Here is a 26,634-nt window from a genome sequence, read left to right as displayed (position 1 = left end):
GACAATATTCTTTCTGCAAATGTATAAAAATGTATATATTGTGTAGATAATGTGTATATAGATTTATTCTGACCACCTGATTCAGTAGGCCCAAAATATATCAAGTTCATAAATGGGTCCATGTTTAGTATAGAATTTTGTTTATAGGTTATGAAGTTGGGTAGCGTAGTTTATGATATATTTTCTATAGCCCGCTGGATCAATTATCTGGTAGCAGAAATTGATGGTTGCTAAGGGGTAACCAAGGTAACATGTTGGTTGCTAAGGATTACGTCATGGTATGAAAATAGGATCAATGTTTTAACACTCGTTAAGTTCGTTTTTCGTGCCTATCTGTAAGCTATACCGGTATAGATTGTGTGGCGAGAAATTAGTCACGCAAGCCATCTGTTCGTTTGTAGTGATATCGCCGAGTATCACAAGAGGTATCGCCGTGTACCATAGTGTTGTCGCCGAGCAGCACAGTTTTAGGGCTAGGTCTGAATCTTGTATAGTGAGGATTTTCTAAGAAATCAAAGCAGCATGAGAATAGGGACAAAGCGCCTTCCATAAAACTCACTGTGATGAGAGTATTAGTTATATCCAAGCTTGAGTGAAGGGTAAAATTTTACGTCGGTGCATGATTATCTATAAACAGGTTAGAGTCCTGTACGGGTACATGTTTCATATCTATAAACAGGTGAGAGCCCTGTACGGATAACGTCGTTATTTTGCTAACGGTGCATGATTTCTATAAACAGGTGAGAGTCCTGTACGGATTTCGTGTGTGTTTGAAGTTAGGGAATTTTCCGTGTAAAAGTGCGAGTTTGAGTTGTATTTTATGTTCAAGTGGAACTCTTAGAACTTTCACTTCGCGGTGGGTTCAGAGCAAAGCGAGTTCATAATTATACGTGTTAGAAGGGTGGGGTAAGGTTACTCTACTGACAATTGAATATTATCCTTAGTGTGAATAGCGCCGTCTATTCCGAAGTGTGGATACTTGAATGTATGTAAACTATCCTAATTAGTGAAACGAACAGATGTTGTCTTTATAAGTCATTGTTAAGAATTAATTTACACTGAAAAGTGTTCTTAAAATGGCGCTGTGAAAAGGTTTTGTGAAGGAGGGGTAAGCGCCAGGAGTGAGAAGCGAGAAACCGCAGCTGCTGTGTACGTCACAGAGCCGCGCTGGGATTGGGTGACCTACGTCACAAGCTGTATTCTGATTGGCTCCTGAGTCTCTGACGGCTTGTGAGCTGATTAGTCCTTAGGAAAATCTCCAAAATTATTGGTTGAGCAGGAAACTGACGTAACTCAACTGCCATTGGCTTGTTGGTGTGTTTCGCGCACGGATTGGTTGTTTTGCGGAACATCCCGGAAATATTTTACGAACGATTTTGTGAATTAAATTTAACTTTTAAAAATGAGTTATCATTTTAAACATGTTGAGAAAAAGACAACATTATTTCAGAAATTTAAGAATTTATTTTCACCTGACAAGAAAATCGAAACGCGAGGTGGTAAACTACTTCATAAGTATAAAACACCTGCAGCGTACATGGAAGGTGAATACGGATATCATACTGTCTTATGGTTCGACAGTTGGAAACGTTATACTAAAAACGATGGTGTTTTGGCTTGGCCTGATGATGGTTCATTTAATGTAAGAGTTTTAAGAAACTTACGAGAGAAAATGAATGCTCTTGTTCCAAAACCGAGACCAACTCAATTTGAAGCTTTAGTTGAGTGGGAAGATGAGATGTATCAGTTACAAAGAGAAGCTAGTGGAATTAAAAGACCTTCTAAAAGTCCATCATGGAAAAGAGAAACTCATGAAGATAGATTACGAATGTGGAGACAGGGAAACATGAGTGAAGGATTGTATTTAATTCATGAAATGGTAATGGGTTCTCCTACAGGAAAATCTATGGAAAGTGAATCTGAGGATGCAATTATGGAAGAAATATATACAACTACTAGAAATAAACAGCCTAATCAGCCTTTGAGACCTTCTAGATCATGGTCTACTCCGGTGGTTTCTACTGAAACTTCACCGAGTGCACCTCCAATTAGTGAAGCTCCTAAACTTTATCCAAATAATTGTGAAATCACTGAAACTCCTAGAAGACCAGAATTTGAGAATGCTCGAAATGAGGGTAGACATTTTTCAATGACTCCAAGAGCAAGGGAACCTCCAAAAGATTATACAAGAGAAACAAGAAATGTTGATGAGGTCGATTATAATGAATACTTAAGGTCTAAAGAAGAATTAATCAAAAGAATGACAAAAGGCATGGAAGCTGTCACAGTTCCAGTAACGATAGGTCCTGTTCAGCCTGTATTTGATCAAAGAAATACAAACAAAACTGGATTAACTATTCCTTTAAATACAGAAATTCAAAAGCCTGCTGAAAAATTTTATTCAGACTTGACAGAATTAAACACTTCTAGATCGAGAATGCCTGATTTAACCTTTAATGAGGATTTATCTCCAAAAACACCAATGGGTGCTATGTCAGATGTAGGAAGTCCTGAAGTCAGGGTAACTACACCAAAGCTTGATGTGGCCAAATTAAAAGCAAATATTGAAGAATTAATAATTGGAACAATTGGCCCAGATAGTTTAAATTACTATCGGGATGATGAACTATTATTCATTTGCAAAAGTATTCAATGGAAAACGAAAAATAAATATGATCAATTAGAGGATCTAGCTGCAGAACTTGAAATCGATGTGAGTAAACAAAAGAATTTTGCAAAACATTACAGATTAGATTTCTCAGAAAGCGACATTGAGAGTTTGAACTCAATGGGAAGAATAGTTCACATTAAAGATTTAATTGTCTATATCAAAAAGCTAGGAGAACTGAACAAATGGAGAGTGAAATGGACTAAAAGGAAGGAAGATGAAAGATTAGAAAGAATGTCAAAACAATTTCCAATGAGAGAAGTTGCAGGTGGAGGATATGTTCATGTCCCATGGTCGAGACAAGACATTCTGTTATTCACAAATGATTTTCCTAAATTAAGAGAGAAACCTGTTGAGTGGTACAGGCAAGTCGATAGATTTATCAAAGTGTCAAAAGTTCTGTGGATTGATTTGGATGGATTTTTTGACATAGTTGTTCCATCTGATCTTTGGACAGAATGTAAAATATCTATTAGTTGGCCAAAAACAGAACCTGAGCGAATTAAAGAAACAGGTGCCCCAAATCCACTCGTAATGGATTTTTATGAGAAAGTAATTGTTTGGATGAAAAACAAAATTCCACCCAAAGAAGTTGATTGGGTTAAAATAGAAAGAACAGAGCAGGAAACAAAAGAATCAGTTCATTCTTTTTATGAAAGACTACTGTTAATCTTTAAACAATACAGTGGTTATGAAAAATTAGATGAGAAAGACATGAGTCATTTTATCTATAGATTTGTTTATGGACTAAAACCTGAAATTGGAGAAATGATCAGAACTAGCATTGTCGGATGGCAAGCACTATCTATTGATGATATTCTGAGAAAGGCAAAATATTGTAGCGATGAATTAGAAGTAAAACAGAAGAAGCTAAAGGAGAAAGCCATGTGGGCACAGGTAAAGGTAGCTGAGCAACAGATTGCCAGCATGGGAAATAAGAACACTAATTTTGTTCAAACTGGAAATACGAACCAGATACAAGGAAAGTTTAAAGGTAATAATTTCCAAAAGAAATTTAGCCCAAAGATAGAAGAGCTGAAACAAAGATTACCTTGTTTTAATTGTGGCGAAATTGGACATTGGAGGGACGAGTGTCCTCATCCTCCTAGAAACTTAAAGAATCCCTTATTGAATCCACAGATGCAGAATGGTGTTAACGTACAGCAACAGCTACAGATGCAACAGGGGTTAAATGAATTTAATATTCAGCGACAATTACAACAACAGCAACAACAACAGGTGAATAATCGTCAGGACCAGTTGCCACAACCACCTTTTCCGAATTGTGGGGGAGTTCAAAAATATAATCCAAACGTGGGATTTCAGGGATGTGAACAGGTAATAAAACCACAAAAACAGCAAAAGCAGCAAAGGGTTCAAATGCAAAATGCTTCACAACAATTTTTATTAACAGAAAGCCAAGACAGTGATTCTGATGATTATTGCTGACGGTGCCCGAGAGAGGAGGAAGAGTGTGTTGTTGGAGCCACTCTTGAGGTTGACCAGTCTGGTCCTTATGTAAACGGGAAAGTTAATGATGTAGACATCACTTTTCTAGTGGACACTGGTGCTACCCGTTCTACTGTTAGATCAGTGGAAATTGAAAACCTACCTCTCTCTGGGGATACCATCCAAGTTGTCGGAGTAAGTAATCAGCAAATTAAAACAGATTTAACTGATCCAGTACCAGTTGAAATTGGAAATTACAGAGACAAACACAGATTTGTGGTTTGTAATAGTAGTCCAGTAAATCTATTAGGTAGGGACATCCTATGTAAAATGAATTGCAGAATATATTGTTCTCCTGAAGGAGTTGAATTACAAACAATGGAGGAAGATGGTTTGTACAGAATGACAATGATGATGATGGAAGCAGAAGAAACAAAATTGTTTCCTGCATTTGAAGAAAAAGATTTACCTGAAGAGCTAAAAGAAACAGTGAAATCTGAAATATGGGATTTTACTGGGAATGAGATGGGTCTGATGAAAAACGTAGATCCTGTTAAAATTGCATTGAAACAGGGAATAGAATTTCCAAACACTCCACAGTATAAAATGAAAACAGAGACAATTGAAGGTATTACACCTGTAATTAAAAAATTAATCAAGCAAGGTGTATTGGAAGAAATGAAGAGTAGCTCTTGTAATTCACCAATTATGGGAGTTAAAAAGGCTAACGGAACATTTAGGATCGTACAAGATCTGAGAAAGGTTAATCAAATTGTTATTCCATGTTGTCCTGTGGTTCCAAATCCAGCAGTGATTCTATTTCAGATTCCATATGATGCTGAATGGTACACAGTCATTGACCTTTGCAATGCATTCTTTACTGTTCCTCTACACCCAGACAGTTATGAAATCTTTGCTTTCAGATTCCAAGGTAAGACCCTTGGATGGACAAGAATCCCTCAGGGCTATACAGAAAGTCCTTCAATCTTTAACGAACTGTTAAAAAGATCATTAGAAGATTTAGACTTACCAGGTAGGTCTACGCTGGTGCAGTATATTGATGATTTGTTAATAGCTGCTAAGACAAGAGAAAATTGTGTAACAGACACAATAATTCTGTTAAATCGCCTTGCAGAAGAAGGACATAAAGTGTCCCCAGCAAAACTACAGTTTTGCAAACAGGAAGTGAAATATCTTGGTCACAGAATTGCAAAGGGAAAAAGACAAGTAACAATAGAAAGAATAAAAATGATTCAAGCAATGTTACCGCCAAGAACACAAAGACAGGTCAGAATGTTCTTGGGAATGGTAGGTTACTGTCGACAATGGATAAGTGGATTTTCAGTAATTGCGAAACCACTACAAAGACTGACCAAATCAGATGTAAAAGATCCAATTATTCTCAATGATGTTGAGATGGAATCTTTTGAGAACTTGAAAAAGAGCTTATGCCAAGCTCCTGCTTTGGGTATGCCAAATTATGAGAAAGATTTTGAACTGTATTGCAGTGAGAGAGAAGGATGTGCATTATCTGTGTTAATTCAGAGACATGGAAACCTAAAGAAACCTATTGCATATTTCTCTGCAGTTCTTGATCCAATTGCAAAAGCATTACCAGGTTGTTTAAAAGCAGTCGCAGCTACAAGTATCAGTCTTGAACAAAGTGAAGGAATCATTATGGGATTTCCTGTCAAAGTTTTTGTGCCTCATTCAGTTGAAATATTACTGACAAGAGGTAAGACTCAACATTTAACAAGTAGCAGATTGACAAAGTATGAGAAAATCATACTAGGAGCAGATAATGTTTCGATTTCAAGATGTTTGAATCTGAATCCTTCTACATTACTGCCTGATTCAGAAATCGTTAATGACATTGAGACAGAACATGAATGTTTAGATGTCATGGAATTCTGCACAAAACCAAGAAAAGACATCAAAGACAGACCTTTGCCTGAATCGGATTTTGTCTACTTTGTAGATGGCTCATGCTTAAGATCCGAAGGTGGTGTCTTGAAAGCTTCATACTCAGTTTGTACAGTCGAAAACATTAAAGAAGCATCATGTCTTGAAGGAGTTCGTTCAGCACAAGTGGCTGAATTGATTGCTTTAATTCGTGCCTGTGAAGTATCAAAAGATATAAGAGTTACCATCATTACTGATAGTCAGTATGGGTACGGAGTTGTGCATGATTATGGACAACTCTGGTCACAGAGAGGATACATGACATCAACAGGATCACCAATTAAAAATGCAGTTTTCATTAGAAGATTAATTGAAGCAATACAATTGCCAAAAGAAATTGCCATAGTCAAGTGTGCAGCACACACTAGAGGAACTGATTATATTTCCAAAGGAAATGCCTTCGCTGATGAAACAGCAAAGTACTGCGCAAGGAAAAATTATTCTTACAATCGGAATAGAAGTACAGAAACTGATTCAAATTCATTAATGCTAACAACTATTGTAGAAACATGGAATGAGATTAGAGATTTACAAAACGAAGCAGATGATGAAGAAAAAGACCAGTGGTTAAGATCAGATTGTAGACAACGTGATGAAGATGGAGTGTGGGTTTACAAAGATGGCAGAGTAGTTTTACCAAATTGCATGATTTCTGACATGGCCAGATTATATCATGGTCCTGCACATTTAGGAAGAGATTCTATGGTCAGACTGTTTAAAGAAACATGGTTCAATACCAAATTTAGAACCATTGCAGAATCTTTTTGTCAAAGGTGTTTGTCATGCCAACAAATGAATCCAAACAGAAAATCAGTGGTGGGGACAGGAATAATTGGTCGAGAGGGTGGTCCCTTCACCAGGTTACAAATAGATTTCATTGAAATGCCCTTACACAACTGTTTGAAATATGTACTTGTAATTGTATGCTTGTTCTCAAGGTGGGTAGAAGCTTTTCCTACAAGACATTGTGATTCAATTACAGTAGCAAAACTAATGCTCAGAGAAATCATCCCAAGGTACGGTTTTCCAGTTACTATTGAGAGTGATGGAGGAAGCCATTTTGATAATAAACTGTTGAAATTAATTTGCGAAGCTATGAGCATTGAGCAGAAAATACACTGTGCATACAGACCAGAGGCATCAGGTGTAGTTGAACAAATAAATGGAACTATCAAAAACAGAATTGGAAAAATGTGTCTAGAGACAGGAGTTAAGTGGACTGATGCTCTTCCACTTGTTTTGATGTCAATAAGAAGTACACCAGATAAAAAGACAGGTTTGAGTCCTCATGAAATTTTGATGGGAAGAGTTATGAGGCAAGCTTTTGTACCTGTAGGTAAACTGTTGAGCATAAATGACAGTGCAATTTTGGATTACTGTAAAAGGTTATCTGATATGGTAACTTCTGTGTCTAATCAGGTGGGAACTGAAGCACAATCAAATGACAAAGTTTTGACACATGATCTGAGACCTGGAGACTGGGTCAGAACGAAAGTACATCGGAGGAGGAATTGTCTATCTCCTAGATGGCAGAAACCTAGGCAGGTAATCTTGATCACTACTAATGCTGTAAAGTGCAGAGGATTGAAGCGCTGGATTCATCCAAGTCATACTATTCCAATACCAACTCCTGAGAGTTCTGATGTTGAAAGTGATACCACAGATGACTCTGATTCTGAAGCAGAAGACAGAACAGAAGGTGAAGTAATTCCAGATTCTGAAGATCGACAAGAAAGTCGACATCTGGAAACTGTGCCAGTGAATGGAGATCTGACAAGAAAAGACTTAGAAATAATTGAAATAGATTCTGAAGGTGAAGAGAATCTGCTAAAAGGAAAGATAACTGAGGATTCGGTTGGCTATGTTGAAGACAGAGAAGCTGAACCAAAAGAAGTTTCAGACCAGGAGAGTATCGAAAGGCAGAGAACAAGCTCTGAAGTAAGGAACAAAAATCCGAAATCTGGGAAGCTAGAGGTAATTGAGGAAGAGGAGGAGAATGAATTACCGAGTACCAGTGATGGAAGACAAAGTGAAGTTCCTGAAGGAGTAAAATTGCCGAATAGAGAAGTTCCTGAGTCAATTGAAATTTCAGACTACGAAACTGAGGAAAGTGACGTGGAAGGTGGAAGTGAAAGCAGAAAGAAAAGGACTTGGAAATCAGAATCGAATAATTCTGAACCAAAGAAAAAGTACGTGAGAAAAGCAGACTACTGGCCTGGTGGAAGATTGAGAGTCAGATTGATTAAAAAGCCAATAGAACAAGTTGAAGAAATCAGTAGTCAAAAGAGTCCTGGAAAAGAGGTTGGAGTTGGAAGGAAAATAGAAGTGATATCGAGAAAAGGGAAGAGAATAATTAGACCAAACCAGAAATACAAGTCTCCTGAGTGGACTTACTTAGTAATTCCACCTGTTATAGACATATATGATAGTAGTGAAGAAGAAAACGAAATCCAAGAAATTAGTGACAATGATTGAAGTACAAATTTATTAAATTGGCATAAGGCTGAAGAAATCCTGTTAGTTGACACAAGGTCGAAGAAAACTGTCTAATAGAAGAAAACTTATGTATGACATAAGGTCGAAGAAATCTTGTTTAGGGTTATAAAAGAAAAATATATTTTAAAAGGGGGGTGTATATAAATTTTAAAATTTATTTTTAATTTTAATTTTTTTGAGGCTAAAACTAACCTAAAAATGCCTTACATTAAGGAGAGCACTTCAAAATGCTCTGTTTTTAAAAGATGCTGTAAGATGACTCTGGTGTGTCTGCTCATTTTAGTTCTGCTCTGGTTGGTACTAGCTGTGATTATACCTTTAGAAATGAATAGAGAATTACACAAAGTTAACTTAACAAGCAAAGCTCTGGTTAGCCAAACTAAACATAGTGCATCTGCAAAAGTTATTGATCATCAGCCTAACATTCATCAAGATAAATCAATAGGTGATTTTTCAAGCAATACTTTCACAAAGCTTTTGAGTGAATATGTAAAGGTAATGGATGCAAAGGATTGTTATGTATGCGTTAAATTACCCGCTTCTGTTTCCGAGGGAGTAACATATAATATGCTTCCTCTCACTTATGCTGTTACATGTAGTGTATTAACTAGTTTATTTTATCGAACTGGTCGTTTAGAATATTACTATTCAAATTATGATGAGATTTTTGCTAATGTCAAGATTGATAATGCTTTAAATAAGCATAAGAAAGCTAAACAAATGAGAGAATATTTCCTTGTTACTAACGAACTCACTTATGAGTATGCTTACAAGAATAATCTAACATGTAAATTAAGTGCTGAAGGGAAGAAATTTCTGAATATGGTTGAGGAGAGAAGAGCAATTTATAAGAGAAATGAATTAGTCAAGCAGACTAAGTCATCATTCTGGCAAAAAGAGGATGAGAAACTAAATGGCAAAATGCTTGAAAATATTGCAATTCACATAGACAAACCTGTTAGTGGAAAGCTTTGCATTAGAAGAGATAACACACTTTTTGATAATTATTTTGTAGGTGCAAGCAACTGTGAAGATACTTATCAAATTATGGGAGGTTGGGGATTTAAAGGTGGAAAAGATCCTATCTTTCCTGGAATTTATTTTGTTTGTGGTGACAAAGCCTACTACAACCTTCCAGACCATTGGTATGGAACTTGTTATGTGGGAATTGTTTTTCCTAAAGTGTTTCATGTTGACAGAGATTCAGAAGGATTATTTAAAATTCATAATTATGTAAATAGAGCTAAAAGAGAAACTTTTACTGAAGTTCTGGGAGATATTTTTCAAGCTGTAATACCTTTTGTTGGTATAACCCTAAATGCAGGGAGAATCAGAAAATTGTCCACTATAGTTGATAGATTATCAACTGACACTGCTGATGGGTTTCAATTAGTGAATGTTGAAGTTATTGCAATTAGATCCATGGTAATTCAAGATCGTCTTGCTTTAGACATACTCCTAGCAAAGGAGGGAGGAGTCTGTGGCATTTTACATGTCCAACATTGCTGTACATATATACCGGATGAAAGTAAAAATATTGAAATGTATATTAAGAATATTACACAAATGCATTCTGAAATAATTCCTTTAGAAGAAGAAGATTTTACTGGGAAACTTTCTAATAGGTTTCAAGCAATTAAAAACTGGTTTCATAATATCGGAAGTTCAATTCTTGGCAAGATTCTGGCACCTTTGATTATAATTATATTTATTTTTATTTTGACTAAAATAGGTTGTCTGTTGCATAAAAGAAAGAAGCATTTAAGAGAAAAGAAGAGAATTTATAAACTCAGAAAAGAAGAGGAAAGGGAGATTGAGTTGCAGGAGTTACATAGAGAGCGTCATGTTAATTGCAAAGATTATGCTGAAACAGACTTTTAGGTTTACTAATACAATGAATTTGAATCGATTTCTTATAAATTAAATTTACCAAAATTTTGAGTGCTGGTGTGGTGATTTGTTAATCACCAGATGAGGGAGTTGATGGAGCGAGATAAAAAAAACAAAATTTTGTTTAAACTCGCAAAGTCACATTTCCATAACATGAATAAAATTATTAATGATTTGTGATATGTCGTACTAATACAACCTAGATTAAACTTTACACGTGGGGGGACTAACATGTGTGCTCATAAACGTGCATAAATGTTGCATCTTTTTGTTCGTGCAAAATAATAAAATAATTTATTGTTTTCGTTTCTGTCATTACTAACTGCTGCATATTTAAAATAAGCATGTGCTTGTTTTGCTTTTCCTTGTCTGTGTGATGTCATTTCTACTATTCTAGGTGCATATGGGTCTCATAGAAAAACGGAGACTGGTAAATATAAACGCTGCTTTAATTGTTTGCAATGGCTAGGTAACATTTTGATTAATCGGGTGGGTTAATTATTTAGTAAACCATGGGGTGGATACAGAATATACTTTATTTCTTACATTAATACTTTTCTTGTGTTTGTTTTATACTAGAAATCATAAGTTGCCTGCTTTTGAGGCCTAGCTATTTGAGCCGCAAAATGAGAGTTGAACTATAATTCTGCAGAAAGTCACGAGACGCCCATTCTGAATTAAAACGTTTATTGAAGCTGCATTCACAAAGCAAAAACTGATGAGCTGACATCATTCTGTCGGACATGGCCAAGGTCGAAAGTGAACTTTTTGTCAGTCCTTAACTTGGCATCCGCGGAAGTTGCACTGTAAGACTATGGAAGCTGCGAGGATGACTTAAAACAAAGTTGCAATCGCAGGAAGCCTCTGGCTTCACGTGGAAGAGACAATGGTCTTTGTAAGACATGATTTTGTGGAACTTTTTAAGAATCGGGTGACATGTCACTTGTCACTCTCAACCAATGGGACGTCGAGTATTTCTGAAAACTTTCCTTTGCTAGTTTAGTTAGCGTAGAAAGGTATAAAAAGTCATGCCCTTAGGGTTGGGCTGGCTGCTGCTTTCTGACTTTCCGATGAGGGTGATGTGCTGCTGGACTTTGCGTGGAGCACGTAAGAATCCTCAAAGAACTTTACTTTAATTTCTGTCTATTTAGCTCAGTTAGGGAAATAGGTTTTAGAAATGCTAAACTTTATATAATTTCTTTAAAATTGATTCCATTGCTTAAATTGTATTTTTCTCATATTTCTTACCATCATGCTTGCTTTATTGCAAATAAATTTCATTTATAAAACTTACAACATATATACCATAATTTAGAAAATAAAATCTTACTTTTAACAAACAAGCTGGTCTTGGTTATTTAGAAGTATAGGTTACCATTAGCTAGATCACGTCGCCTATGGTGGTCGTTTAAATGGTTGAGTTTTATTCTAATGACAATATTCTTTCTGCAAATGTATAAAAATGTATATATTGTGTAGATAATGTGTATATAGATTTATTCTGACCACCTGATTCAGTAGGCCCAAAATATATCAAGTTCATAAATGGGTCCATGTTTAGTATAGAATTTTGTTTATAGGTTATGAAGTTGGGTAGCGTAGTTTATGATATATTTTCTATAGCCCGCTGGATCAGCATGCATATTAGAGAAACTTTCCGGCAGTCTGGGCAAAATGCTGGCGTTTTTAGTTGCATGTAAGAGGGCATAGCTTGGGCAATAATAACCAATACTGTTGAGTATGGTTGACAAATTTTCCTCCATCTGCCACACTGGCAGAGCAAAATAGATAGACTTTTACCAAATCAAACAAGTGGCATAGCCAATAGGTCTCCCCTTTGGGACCTTATAAGTTTGTATCTATGCAACAGTTAATGTTGTTGCACTAAGGATATTGTGCTGCCTAACTAAATACTAATAAGGGCCCAAAAGTGAGACCTATTGGCTATGCCAATGCTTGTTAACATTTGCTACTAGGTGTCCCTATGGAGTTGTAAAGGGACCTCTATTTGCCACATAACGAAGTGCACCCATAATGCAATTATAAAGAGAAAGATTGCAGCTATGCATGGGTTTTCAGTGGCCCTTTTTTTAAGTGAAGTTTGTTAGCTTGTGTTTGAAGAATGAACCATTGTTGTTTATTTAGCTTAAAAAATGCACCATTAATTATTTTGCTTATTACTAAAGAAACAATGGCGCATGTTTAACCTGCAAGTTAACAAAAATCTCACTGCCTAGACCAGACCCAACAATGTACTTCAGTAGCTAAATGTGGGAACATGAACTAATCCACCTAAACTGGTGTACCTTTTATTTTGTTTAAAGTGTGCAATTTTTGTGCAAACACTTTGGGTTTGTAATGCTAATCTGACCTGCTAAGCTGCTCAATGTCATTCCCCTTGTGTAACATCCGGTATTTTACAGACACTTCCTTTTATCATTTGCACTTAAACATTCTCCTTTAAGCATTACCTCTAAGTCCCTCATCCTCGACCCAGTCATCACTCATGAGGTATTCCACAGACAGGAAACAAAACAGGAAACGCTTTTAGGCTCCACCCCCCCTCCTGCCAGGTGCTATATCATACCCAACCACCAGAAGCACATCCTTGTTTTGTTTTCTGTCGGTGGATTACTTGATGGGAGACGCTGGGATGAGTGCCTGGCACTTACCTGCTTCTTTGTCCTGTGGATCCTCCTCTGCTGGGCTCTGGGGGGCTCCCATGGACCGTCGTGGGATTCCTTGGAGTGAGGCTGCTGGGCTTCCCTGTCTCCTCCTGGGCTCAGATGACCTGTGCTGCTTGGCTTCACGCTCTTCCTGTTTCGTTGCTGCCCCGGTGTCTACTCGCACTGGTGATGTCCTGTGGTTCTCCTGCTGCGCGATGGGTTCCTTGGCGATGGTGTCCTGCTTCCTCTCCATGACATGCAGGTAGGGGTATGGGGCTGCGAGCACTTGGCCGTCTGTGAGGCGCGCTCCTCCCTGTGTGCTTCCCCGCTCGCGCCTGGGCCTCGCTGTGGTGTGGGGGCCCTGGTGTCGCCTCCTGCGTGTTTGAATACTCGCAGCAGAGGGGTTGCTCTCTCCGCTGTTGCGGTCTGCCCCTGGGTGTTCGCCCTGCTTCCTGTTGGGGGCGTGGGTCCTTGTGTGTTCCGTGAGGGCACCTGGCAGCGTGGACATGTCGGCTGCTTCGGCGGCGCCTTCCTCTCTCCTCTGATTTGCGCGCATGTTCGGTACCCATGAGCTGTTTTCCGGTACCGGTCGCATGTGTGGACGGACGCCCGGGTGGGCTCCGGGCTCTCCGGTCCTTTGGGGCATTTCCTGACGGGGTGCTGTGTCTGAGACACACGCCGGCTGTTTGGCCGCGGTTTCACCTTACCACCCCTCCCCATTTCTCAAGCCTGGTTTGTGGTTGGCTGTGGGTCGGGGGCTTCCCTCCCTGGCTGTTTTTGCAGTACACTGGTCGTTTTTTATCCATTGAGGGCCTCTGGCATCTTCTCTGTGGGGGGCTAATTGGTAGGTTGTGCCCTGCTTATATATAGTCCTCTGGGGCGAGGTGTTTTCTTTGTAGTGTTCTGGAGACTCTTTCTGATCTAAGGATGCTGTTGGACTTTCTGGTTCTGCTGACATTTATTCCGATTTTTCCTCCTCTGCTGAGTCTGATGAGTCTTCTCTGGTTGCTGTTGAGCTTCAGGGCAACTACATTTCCAGGGATCTCTTGCCTGACGTCCTTTCCCATGTGCGGGTTAACATGGGGTTAACATGGGGTTTCCTGATGATTCTGCGCCCAGTACCTCTCAGGATTCGCTCATGCCGCAGTTTGGGAAGCCTGTTGCCTCTTCCTTGCTTGTGCATCCCTTTGTGTCTGATGTCCTGCTGAAGGAGTGGAAGGACCCGGATCATATTGCCATGCCCAGGTTTATGTCTAAGCTTTATCCATTGCAGGATATGGCGGACTCTTTGCCTGATTCCATTCCTGTGGACTCTGTTGTGGCCAGTCTTGTGAGTCGTCCTTCCATGGCGGATGATAACATTCTGAAGGACGGTGTGGATAAGAAGGTGGATTCTGCCCTGAACAAATCTTATGCCGTCTCTCACCTGGCTTTTCGTTCTGGGATTTATGGGGCGTATGTTGCCCAGTCTTTGCTGTCTGATTTCAAGTCCCTGTTTTCTACGATGCAGGAGGGTGGCAGTTGTCCGGAGTTGCTGGAGTCCATGGAGCGCCAGACGGAATTCCTGTCGGACATCGCCTTTGATTAGGTGAGGGCTTCTGCCATGTCCTGTGGTTCCTCTATTGCTGCCCGTCAGAACCTGTTGCTGCGGGATTGGAAGACAGACGTGGCCCAGCGTTCCATGGCTTTACAGCTGCCTTTCACTGGTGCCCGTCTGTTTGGTGACTCGCTGCAGGTGAAGCTGCACAAGGTCTTTAAGGAACCAAACATTCTTTGTCTTTTCGTGACCTTCCGCCCCGTGGGCGTTCCTCCTTCTCGGGTGCCAGGACTTTCCGCCAGCCTTCCAGGTTTCAGCAGTCCTCCTTCAGAATTCAGTGTGGCACTGGCAGGTCTTTTCCCCGGAAGTTTCAAAAGAAGTCCCAGAGGGGTGCCGGGTCTGGCCCACAGCGTTCCTGACTATGCCATCCAAGGGGACGTTCTCGATGGTGGTCCACCTGTGGTTGGTGGGAGACTTCGCAGGTTCCTTCTGGCTGGGCGCTTGACGACCTCCGACAGATGGGTGCTGGATGTCTTATCTCTGGGCTACCGGATTGAGTTCTTGCCCCCCCTCCGGGGTGGTGGTGATCCCTTCTCTGGATGCATCCCGCCATCTGGCCTTGTTGGAGGGTGTTCGTCTTTTGGTCAGCAAGCTCGCGGTTGTCCCTGTTCCAGAGAAGGAGCTGGGGATGGCCGTCTACTCCATCATCTTTGTGGTGACGAAGATCACGGGGGGGTTCGGGGTCTGAACTTGTTCGTGAAGAAGATCCCGTTCAAGATGGAGACTCTCCAGAAAGTTTATCCGCTGATCCAGTCCGGATGGGTGTTCTCCACTCTCGATCTCCAGGATGCGTATCTGCACGTCCCTGTGGCTGTGAGGGATCAGCGTTTCCTGTGATTCTGCCAGGAGGGTCAGCACTGGCAGTTCTGCATCCTTCCTTTTGGTCTTCGGTCTGCCCCCAGGGTGTTCCGCAAGGTAGTGGCTCCCTTGGTGGCGCATCTCCATCTCCTGGGGGTGTCGGTGTTCCCATATCTGGACGATTGGTTGGTGCAGGCTCCATCTCTGGAGGTCATGTCTCGCCACCTTCTCTTGACCATGACTATGCTCAGGGACCACGGGTTCTTGATCAACTTGCCGAAATGCCACCTGGAGCCTGCCACCAGGAGGACCTTCATCGGAGCCTTGTTCGATTCTGTGTTGGGCAAGGTGTTCCTTCAGGACGCCCGGATTCGTCGCCTTCAGTTGTTGCTGAGGAAGTTGTTGTCGCAAGCCTCGGCTCCCCTCCTGCAGTGGCTGGAAGTTCAGGGCCACATGGCTGCGTCTGTTTTCACCGTTCCCTGGGCCAGGGTTCATCGGCGCCTTCTGCTGTGGCATGTGCAGAGGTGGGTTCCCTTTCCTGTCCTGGATTATGCTGTTCCTGTGTCTCTGGACATTGTGTCTGCTCTCCAGTGGTGGCTGGATTCTTCCCACCTTTCCAAGGGGATGTGTTTTCGTCTGCCTCCTCCTCTGGGTGTGACCACAGATGCCAGCGCTTCAGGCTGGGGTGCGACTATGGACCATTAGGCAGTACAGGCTTGTTGACTCCCATCGGAGTCACGCAGGTCGTCCAACTGGAGGGAATTGTCTGCAGTGGAGAGGGCGCTTCGCTTTTTCCATCTTCATCTGAGGGGTTGCCATGTCCTGGTGAGATCGGACAACACGGTGACTGTGGCCTATATCAATCACCAGGGGGGGAACCGCAGTTCATCCCTGAATCTGGTGGCTTGTTCCATTTTGGATTGGGCGGAGCAACATTTTCTGGCCCTGTCTGCTCAGCACATTCGGAGTGTGGAAAACGTGGTGGCGGATTCCTTGAGCCGGAGGTTCCCTTCGTCTCTGTCCCTGTGTATGGCTCCCCAGACCTTTCGGCTGCTTTGCCTGAGGTTCGGGACTCCAGTTCTGGATCTGTTTGCCTCCTGATCCAATGCACTGGTTCCCCTGTTCTGCTCCAGGTCTCCGGAGGTGGGCGTCTGGGGGGTGGATGCCTTGTCTCTCCAGTGGCCTCCTTGGCTTCTCTATGCATTTCCTCCTTTTCCTCTGATTCCTGCCTTTTTGCTGAAGGTTCAGTGGGAGGGGGCTCAGGTGGTGGTGGTTCTTGCGCACTGGCCGAGCAGGTCCTGGTTTCCTCTGTTGCTGGGCCTGGCGGTGGGCCCTCCTTGGCTTCTGCCCGGCTACCCCTCTCCTCTGAGGTCCCCGTCCCCCCTTCTGGTCCACCTCACCATGGTGGTCTGGAGGTTGAACGGTTGTCTCTTGGGGTCTGTGGTCTGCCCAACCACATAATTTCTGTGATGCTGGCCTCTCGTAGGCCATCTACTTTGTCTTCCTTTTCGAAGCACTGGTCTTCTTTTTCGGGATGGTGTTCCTCCTCTGGTCTGTCTCCTTCCTCTTGCCCTGTGTCTTCTGTTCTTCATTTTTTTCTGGATGGCTTTCAGAAGCGCTTTGCTTTGTCTACCTTGCGGGGCCAATGGGCTGCTATCCGTGCCTTTCGGGACCCGGATTCCTTTCTTCCATCGGATGGCTTGTTGGTGTCTCACCTTTTTTTCGGAGTTTCTCTCTCTCTTGACCTTCTGTTCGTTCTCTGGTGTCCCCTTGGGATCTCTCCTTGGTGTTGGGTGTTTTGCAGTCTTCCCCTTTTGAACCTTTGGAATGTGTGGGCCTTAATTTCTTGTCCTACAAAGTGGCCTTTCTGGTGGCTATCACTTCTGCGAGCCGGCTGGGGGAGCTCATGGCCTTGCGTTGTTCTCCCCCGTTTTTGCATTTTCTGGATGATGCTGTGATGCTGTCTTTGGATCCTGGGTTTGTCCCCAAAGTCCGCTCTCGTTTTCACTCTTCTCAGGAGCTGGTTCTACCTTCTTTGTGTCCTTCTCCTTCTGAGCTCTTGCTTCATTCCTTGGATCTGAAGCGTGCCTTGTCCATTTATGTTATGTTATGTTATGTTATGTTATGCGTTTTTATTTGGCGCACAGATGCTCCAGCGAAGGAGCGTCCTGGCGCCCGACAAGGTAGCTGCACAACACAACTAAACAATAAGCAACCAATAAAGAAAAACTAAGGGAATAAAAAAGTTTTCACCGCACGGCGAAAAGAAAACAGATCCCTCATAGCGCGAATCGCCGGGGGCAGGGAGTTCCACAAAACCGCCGCACGCACTCGAAACGAGCGTCCTCCAGCTCGACTCCGCTTGAAGCGCGGCACGACAGCTAGTTCTAGGTCTGCAGATCTTAAGAGTCGAGCTGGGATATAGTGGGCGAGAAGGGCCATAGAGATCGTTGCTGGGGACCCCTTCAGAATTTTATAGGCGACACAGAGGACCTTAAAACTGGATCCGCTGGGCCACCGGTAGCCAATGCAATGACCGCAGGGTATTAGAGGTAGGACAGAATCTTGGGAGGCCTACCACCGCTCTTGCAGCGGCGTTCTGAATCCGTTGTAGGCGCCCAATCTCCGCCTGATTCAGACCAACCAGTAAGGAGCTCGCATAATCCAGCCTTGAGATGACTGTGGCTTGGATCATGAGTTGCCTGGTGGGAGCATCGAAGAATTTAAGCACTGGACGGAGCCCGCGCAGGATGCCAAAGCAGCAGGCCGCCGTGCGTTTGGTGTGACACACAAACGTAAGGGAAGGGTCCAACCAGACCCCGAGGTTCTTAAGCTCGGCGACTGGGGTAGGAGCAGGGCCCAATTCCCCCGGCCACCATCTCTGGTGGCTCGATATGAGGGGTTATGCTCTTCTGAATCCCTCTTCGTGACAATTGGTTTGGCTGGTAAGGGTAAGGCTGCTTCCAGGCTTACTTTGGGTCGCTGGATTAAGGCTGTCATCACTCTTGCTTATCTTGGTGCTGGTTTGCCTTGTCCGGCAGGTGTTCAGTCCCGTTCCACTCGGGGCGTGTCTGCCTCTTGGGCTGCTTTTCACGGTGTGTCTCTTGATTAAATCTGTCGGGCTGGGACCTGGGCCTCCGAGTCTACGTTTGTGAGACACTACCAGTTGAATTGTGCCCTTTCTGGCCGGTACAATTTTGGTTGTGGGGTGTTGCAGGCTATGGGGGGCCCCCCACTCTGTTTCTGTGTGTTTTATTAAACTTTCACTGACTGCACTCCATTGTGTCGGGTCTGTGTTTTGCTGTGTTAGGTTGCCAAAGGCCAGTTTGGGCGTTGCTTTGGTATGCCTCTTGAGTGATGACTGGGTCGAGGACGAGGGACGTAGAGGTAATGCTATGATTACTCCGGGAAATCCCCATTACTCTTAGTCCTACTTGTCCTTGACCCAGTCATACTTCCCACCCTCCCTCCCTGTCCAGGCCTTTGTTGCTTGGTGTGTCAGGATGTGCTTCGGGTGGTTGGGTATGATATAGCACCTGGCAGGAGGGGGGGTGGAGCCTAAAAGCATTTCCTGTTTTGTGTCCTGTCTGTGGAATACCTCATGAGTGATGACTGGGTCGAGGACGAGTAGGACTAAGAGTAAAGGTGATTACCCGGAGTAATCATAGCATTTTGGGGCTCATAGTTTCCCTCCTTGCAGGCTGTAAACCTTGGTCACCTTTAAAAATGCCATCCTGCAGCATCTAAAATAAGAAAAGCCAAGTTGCTATTGCACATGGTACTCATTAAGTAAAAGTACATTTTAATCACAGTAACCGTGGAAGAACTGCATATGCTTCTAGATAATATAACTTTAGCAAAGACACCCAAGGATGGAACAGTTGGGTTTCAGAATCTCAAAGATGGTGGCAAATTAAACACAAGGCTGATCTTGGATCCTTTAAACAGGGGCACAAGACATGAGCTTTGCAGGACAATGTCTGCCAGGCTGCAATGAATTTTCAGAATGAAAAGATAGTGGTGAACATGCATTGGCATGAAAACATAGCACTCTTGCCGTTCCATCTTTCTACATGTATATTATCAGTTCAAGGTGATGGCATACAGAGTCCGCACTAATGGTGTACACCAGATGTTGTGCAGGATGGCAGCAAAGATCATCTGTTTAGACCAATGCCAGTAAGAGTCATGAAGGATGCAGTGGCAAATGTGGCCAATATGAATACAACGGTGTTAATGCCAGTGGAAACTGCCATTGAAGGCAAACAGAGGGAAACATGACAAATAGGTCATGACACCCAGTAGCCTTAGAGGGGTTAAAACTGGTCGTTGCCTACAAACGCATCTCTCCATCAGCAAACCTACCTGCGTAGAGACGCATGTCACTGTCTTCAAGCACTACTCGACTGCACGGCTTTGCTCCCTGCTCTCTCTGCTGGGTTCACTTGGTCACACTGTCCAACTCTGAGGAATCTGTTGAATGTACAGTGCTTAAAGAGAAAGACCCTAGATTCTATCAGTAGAGGTGGCAAGTGTGGTATGGCATCCCACCTTGGTTTCTGAGCGTCAAATGACGTGCCCTTTTCTTTATGGATCATGAAAATAAATGTCATCTTTCAACGGAGAAACTGTTCAACGCCGTCACTGGCCAAGGGAAATATAAAGATGCAGTGACATAGCGCCTGCCCACAGATTACAGCCATCTATTTTTCTACTTTCTATATCCTCAGATTGCATACTTTCTGAAAACGTCTCTTCCCACTATATTCCTAAAATCCTGCATGAGAACTGCCTTTGAATTAGATCAACTGATTGTTCACTCCTTCCTTTCAAAGTACAAACATCTGCACAACAGATCCAACAGCTAACACTGCATGTATATCTGAAGAAGTACCACTCCGTTTACAGTGACATTGCCTGGTACTCAGATGAAAAAAAAGGCGAGCAGGTGCTATTGTTTAGCGCGGGCCGCGCTTCCAAAGATAAAGCAAGCAATTCCAATGCCATAGGACTCGCATTTTCAAGAGACCTATTGCACTGGAAATGGGACTGTGGGTGGGCAAAAAGGCATGAACTGGAGGGCGGGGGTCGGGGCCGGGACCGAGATGTTACAGACTGCAGGAGGGGGGAGATACAGAAAGAAAACTGTGTTGAAAGTAAAGGGGCGGTAGCCATGGAAGTATACAAATGACGACATGCCCATCATAAGGAGGAACTAACCAGCGTAAAACCAATCGGAAGGCAGCATTTAGGACCTAAGCAAATGAAAAAGATGGGCAGGGAGTGGGCAGAGCTCCCACAAACCTTCCACGCTATATTGAATACTGCATGCCTCGCAAAGCGACCAGCGCCTGTGCTGCAACGCTAGGCTCAACCTTAAAATGAAAGACATTCCCAAAGGTAGATACATAGAGTCTGCAGAAAGAGATCTCATGAGGAAACATATTAAACACGCATTTGGAATTTCAGAACACAGATCCAGTTCGAGAGGAGCAACTGTTTGCCCAGTATCAACCTACAGACTGATTCATTACCCTTGTATTCAGCAGTTGAAAAGATAATGCTAAAAGCATGGTCAAAAATCGATAAAACTGATTTCCTCTCATACAGTCTCAAGGTTACACGTTGAAGATTTTTTTAATTGGCTTTACACCTATCATTAAAGTAAATGTTTTGCTTGGAATTGAGATGCTTAAATTATCGGCGGTGCCCAAAGAAATTCAACCTGGCAATCAGGTAATCAGTATTTTTTTAATGTTCGATGAATTAAAATCATTACATGTCTAGAACTATATGTGACAGTTACACATAAAAATGACAATTAATACGACTGGCACATTATTAATAAGGCTTTTAAATTAATGTAATCCATACTATTTATTGGAGAGGGTCACAGCACCATCTGAGCAGAGTTAAAATTGATTAAAATAAGATCAAAATTAGTTTGGATGGTTTTAGCAGCTTCAAGCATTAGGAAAAAGTCCAGATGTATGGGGGGAGGGATAAGGTGGAAAGTGACAACTAGTAAGGCCAAGTGGTGCTTGGGGCTCAGGCTGTTTAGCAAAGGGCACATCAGGATGTTTTAATCTAGACTGGTTAGTACCCCAGCCCCCTCTGAGTGAGGGTCACCATGATAGCGGCTAAGTCAGATAAATGTGGAACTTACAACCTGCAGATTGCAAGGCCTCATGTCTAAAGGGCACATTGGGACTTGATATTCTGTCTCACCACCTTTCGCAGGAACAGGGCAAGGCCTTGCACCTGAAGATGCACACTCTCCAACTACATGCGTGAAGACTGAGCAACAACAGCTGAGGGTGTTTGATCTCTCTCCTGAAGTGTGCAACATTATCTTGGCCGCCTTCCGTTCCCGCATGGAAAATAATTTACACCTGCTAATGGGACACATTTGTATTTTGTGGTGTGGTACCAAACCTGTTGATCCTCTTTCTACACCAGTGTCTGAAGTCCTTTTGTTTGCTTCATCTTTTGCCTGGAAAGGCCTTGTTCTGAGCACAGTTAAAGGGTACCTTTTTGCCATTTCAACCTTCCTGTGGTTGCAGGAAAAGAGTTTCCTGTTCAAGTCACCTGTTGCGAATCTTTGCCTAAAAGGTTTACAAGTTTCCTCCTAGGTCCTTTATTCTACCCAATGTGAACGTAATTTAGTTCTCACCTTTCTCATGCACAGCTGCCTTCTCATACTGGTGACCATCAAAACACTCTTTCTTGTAGCAATAACATCTGACTTGGGGGTTAGTGAGTTTCAGGCTCTTTCAGTTTATCCCGGTACACAACCATTTTCTCAGACAATTTGGTCCTTACGACCCGTACCACTTGTTTACCAAACGTGATTACTCCTTTTCATGTCTGGCAGGCCATCACATTGCCTACCTTTTTAGCTCCCCCTCATAACACCAAGGAAGACAAGGGATTCCACCTTTTGGACCCAACAAGGGTGCTATCATTTTTCATTGATTAAACCAAGGACTTAAAGGTGGATGATCAATTCTTTGTGGGCTTTTAAGGTATGAAGAAAGGCAAGGCAGTTCACAAAGGAACCATCTCTAGTTGGATCATCTTCTCTACACCATGGCCAAAAAGCAACACCATGAGGGCATGCAGGTTCATTCAACAAGATCTAAGGCTGCAAAACACTAAGTTAGCGAGAGGCGTCCCTGTTCTGGACGTCTGTTAAGCAGCCATGTAGGCTTCACTGCATACGTTTGTCAAACATTACAGCTTAGACAGTGAGGTCCAGCGAGATAGGCATTTTGCCAGTTCGGTCCTCAACGACTTTTTAATATAACAGCCAGCAGACCCACCTCTGGGGAGAGATTGCTTTGGTATCAATTCTATGGTAAGGAATCTGTGGCTAGAGGTCTTTATCAGATGAACTAGTCACTTACCTTCAGTAATGCCTTTCTGGTAGAGACTATCTAGCCACAGATTCCTTACCGGTTCTCCCATCCTCCCTCTTCTGCGAACTGTGTATCTAACACTTAGGAGATCCTTTTGGACCTCATACTGGCACACTCGTTGTTAGACCTGGCATCATTGGCGTGGGCCCCCCTGACTCTTTTCTCTTCCCCACTTTTATGTTGGCTGGATTTAGATGCTCTGGGCTCTGTGCCACCGCTAATCAGTGCCACAGCGTGAATGCTCCCTGTGTAAAGATGACTGTCTGAATCAGGATAACCATAATGCCTAGATCTGAGTAGCATGTTCTGATAGTGAGTTACCCTCCATTTCACTGTCGCTACTGTGAAACGATCCATTCTCATAGGCTAGAATGGGCCAGTTGAGAATTACCTTCTATCTTCCTATCTGACCCCAGGAACATGATAGGAGCTTCGAGTTTGATATTTTTATGCTCAGGACATTGAGAGACACCTGTTAGTAAGGACCATTAATATATCCCATTTTGGGAAATGCCTCTTCTGATAATGCTGTAGTTTCTTGCCTAAGCGTTACTGTAGGCTTTGCGAGTATGTGTATTGGCCATCTGGTTTTGGAGCAGCAGGGCCAGCTGGGTCAGACCTGGCTGGAGAGAGAGATAGGTAGTTAGGACATGGGGAGGGGTGACTCTTTGATCTGAGCAGGGCCTTGCCTGGCAAGGTGAATGATGGCTCCACCTCCCACTGGGTGTCTGATAGCAGCCCCCCTAATGCTGAAAGGGCAGGATGTCACCTCATAAACCAAGTGCTCCCTGACCCCACCGTACTGGTTCTGACTGGAGTCAGTGAGTTGTGACCTTAGAGAACAAAGACTTTTTAGGTATACAATGCTGTGCTTAAACTTTGTCCAAGTGTGTTCCTTCTGGACGGCAAGACGAAACTCTGTCCGAGTGAACAGAGGAAAGGACTTTGAAATTTCACCAAGGTTGCAGAAGAAACGTCCAAGGGCCTGAATTGAGAGCGCCTCCTGCAGAAGTCTCAGGGACATTAGACTTTACCCCGTCAGCTGTCGGAATTCCTGTGCGAAGAATTCTGCTTGCAGGTGAGGCCTCCGTCGAGTAATCTGGAGTCTCTAGTTCCACTGTAAGGGCTGCGGACTGAACCTATTAAATCTTCACTGAATCTGTGTGGGCCACTGCTTCTAAGAGAGAGCTGCTGCTGCTGAGACCCCGCCTGAATTTGAACGCTTGAAACTTTCGCTGAATCTTTGCGGGCCGCTGCAGCTAAGAGTGAGCTGCTGCCGCCTAGAGCCCGCCTGAATTGGAACTTTTGAAACTTTTGCTGAACTTGTGTGGGCCACGGCAGCTAAGAGAGAGCTGCTGCAGCTGAGAGCCCACCTGGATGTGAATCTTCAGACACTTCGCAAATTCTGTGAGGGCCGATGCAGCTAAGAGAAAGTTGCGCCGCTGAGTGCCCGCACCTTGGCCAACTTTGCATCACCCTTTGTTCTGTGGGCCGCTGCAGCTAAGAGAGAGCTGCTGCCGCGGAGTGCCCACACTTTTGCCAACTTTGCATCATTGTGATTTGTCCTGTGGGCTGCCACAGCTAAGAGAAAGCTACTACTGCTGAGTGCCCACACATTTGCCCACTTTGCATCATCGTGATTCATCCCGTGGCCCACTGCAGCTAAGAGAAAGCGGCTGCTGCTGAGCGCCGGCACCTTTGCCCACTTTTCATCATCGTGATTCCTCCTGTGGTCCACCACAGCTAAGAGAGAGCTGTTGCCACTGAGTGCCCGCCCTTTTGCCAACTTTTGCATCATCGTGATTTGTCCTGTGGGCCGCTGCAGCTAAGAGAGAGCTGTTGCCACTGAGTGCCCGCACTTTTGCATCATCGTAATTTGTCCTGTGGGCCGCCGCAGCTAAGAGAAAGCTGCTGCCGCTTAGTGCCCGCACCTTTGCTAACTTTGCCTCAGTGTGATTTGTCCTATGGGCCATCGCAGCGAAGTGCCCGCATCTTGTTCACCATTGTCGAGCTTTGTTGCTATCATCAGTGGGCTGCCGCAGCAAAGTGAGAGCTGCTGCCGCTGTGAGCCCACCACAGAGCTGCAAGACGAGAATCATTGCCACCACCAGCCTGGGCCGCTGCAGCCGCGTACTGCTGCCGCTGAGAGCCCGTCTGTCCCCAAATACCTGAATCATTGTGTGTGCATGCTGCGGAACTCTGCAGCTAAGACATGTGGTCGCTGGGAGTCCGACTGTTACCGTCTCTGCTTGTTCGAGAAGCTGCGTGCTGTGTCCCATTTCAACTGCAGATACCTGGTGCGCAAAGGGTTGCATAGGCCCTGGCCTTGAACTCAGTCTTTATCACGTTCTGGTGAACACGTTATTGCCTTTTTGAGTCCCTCTAGTTTACGTGCTTTGTAGCTTGTTGAAACGCTTTGAGATTTTCTAGTTAAGCTGTTAGATAAATATATTATTTTTCTATATCTACCTGCGTTGTGTCCTTTTGTGGTGTTGTTACTGACTTGTTTTACAAGGTCATAAATGTTTCACACACTGCCTCTGAGATAGGCCTAACTGCTCATGCTATGTTCCCACAGGGTTGAGCAGGGGTTGTCAAAAGAGGCAACCCATTTTTTAACTTAGTAGAAGGGTCTCTATTTGGACATTGGCACCAGACATTGCCAACTAGAGACCCCATTTCTAAAACTAGTCATTTCTTTTTATTTTGGTCTATGCTTGTGGTGTGGAAAAACAGTCAAGAACTAAGGCCAGCATGCTGGAGGGAGGATTATATAGTCACCAAGCAGATTCCATGCAGAGCCAAACAACACTACCTACAGGTGTGCATGGGGACTGCTAAAGTTTTTGGGGATTCAGTCTGACACCTGGTGAATATTTTAATGTAAGGAATCTGCAGCTAGATAGAGTTTCTACTAGGTAAGGCATTACTGAAGGTAAGTAAGTTGTTCAACACTTTGTATGTAAATTTTACATCACAACTCAACCCTTATACACATTCACCAGGCGCTTCTACAACATACTGCATCACATCATTCATTGCTCCTCGGATGCACAAAACCCAGAGATCCCTATATGAAGTTTAGTGACGTTTGATGCACAGCGCCTGACATGCCCATGTGGCACAAAATACAGTGCTCCCCTGAGGCACATCGCTGCATGCTACTCTAGATCGCACCACCTAGTTCTCCTCTCAGATGCCTCTCCAGCAAAGCTTTGCTGTACAACCCCCTCTACTTACCAGCTGTGACCCTCAGCTGCACTGGTGCTCATCCCACAACTCCCCTGATGTATCTTACTTTGTCTCCACGGCCCATCATGCAATGCTTTGCTGACGCACTTCTTTAGCTGCATAGTTATGTAGGTTTATTGGATTATTTACGGCTATTGGTGTATTTGCATGAACCCCTGTAAATGTACTTCTGTGTGTGTAATTTAAAATGTTTGTCAGTCAGGGTCGTATTGGCCTATAGTGCAATCAGGGAATGCCCAATGGGTTGGTCTAACATATCAGTGTGTGGGCTGGTTTTTATGGTCTGGCGTGACAACGCTGCTGCCAGCAGACAACTATGTGAGAATTACAAGAGAGAGGCTTTGGCTCCTCCCATGTGTTGGGAGCCAGGAGTGCATGTTTTGATCGGACGGAATTTGTGTGCTTCAACAAAAAAGTGCTTGCCCTCAAGATAGCTGT

At 43.4% G+C, this 26,634-nt stretch overlaps 1 protein-coding gene across 1 annotated transcript in view; it reads left to right on the top strand.

Annotated features, from left to right (window-relative positions):
• Positions 1-26,634, top strand: part of LOC144761997 (fucolectin-like) — a 1,241,072-nt gene that overhangs the window by 1,213,059 nt on the left and 1,379 nt on the right. The window lies entirely within an intron of this gene.

The sequence above is a fragment of the Lissotriton helveticus genome, chromosome 6, assembly GCF_964261635.1.
Source record: "Lissotriton helveticus chromosome 6, aLisHel1.1, whole genome shotgun sequence".
NCBI lineage: Eukaryota > Metazoa > Chordata > Amphibia > Caudata > Salamandridae > Lissotriton > Lissotriton helveticus.
This window is presented reverse-complemented; position numbering and strand designations above follow the sequence as displayed.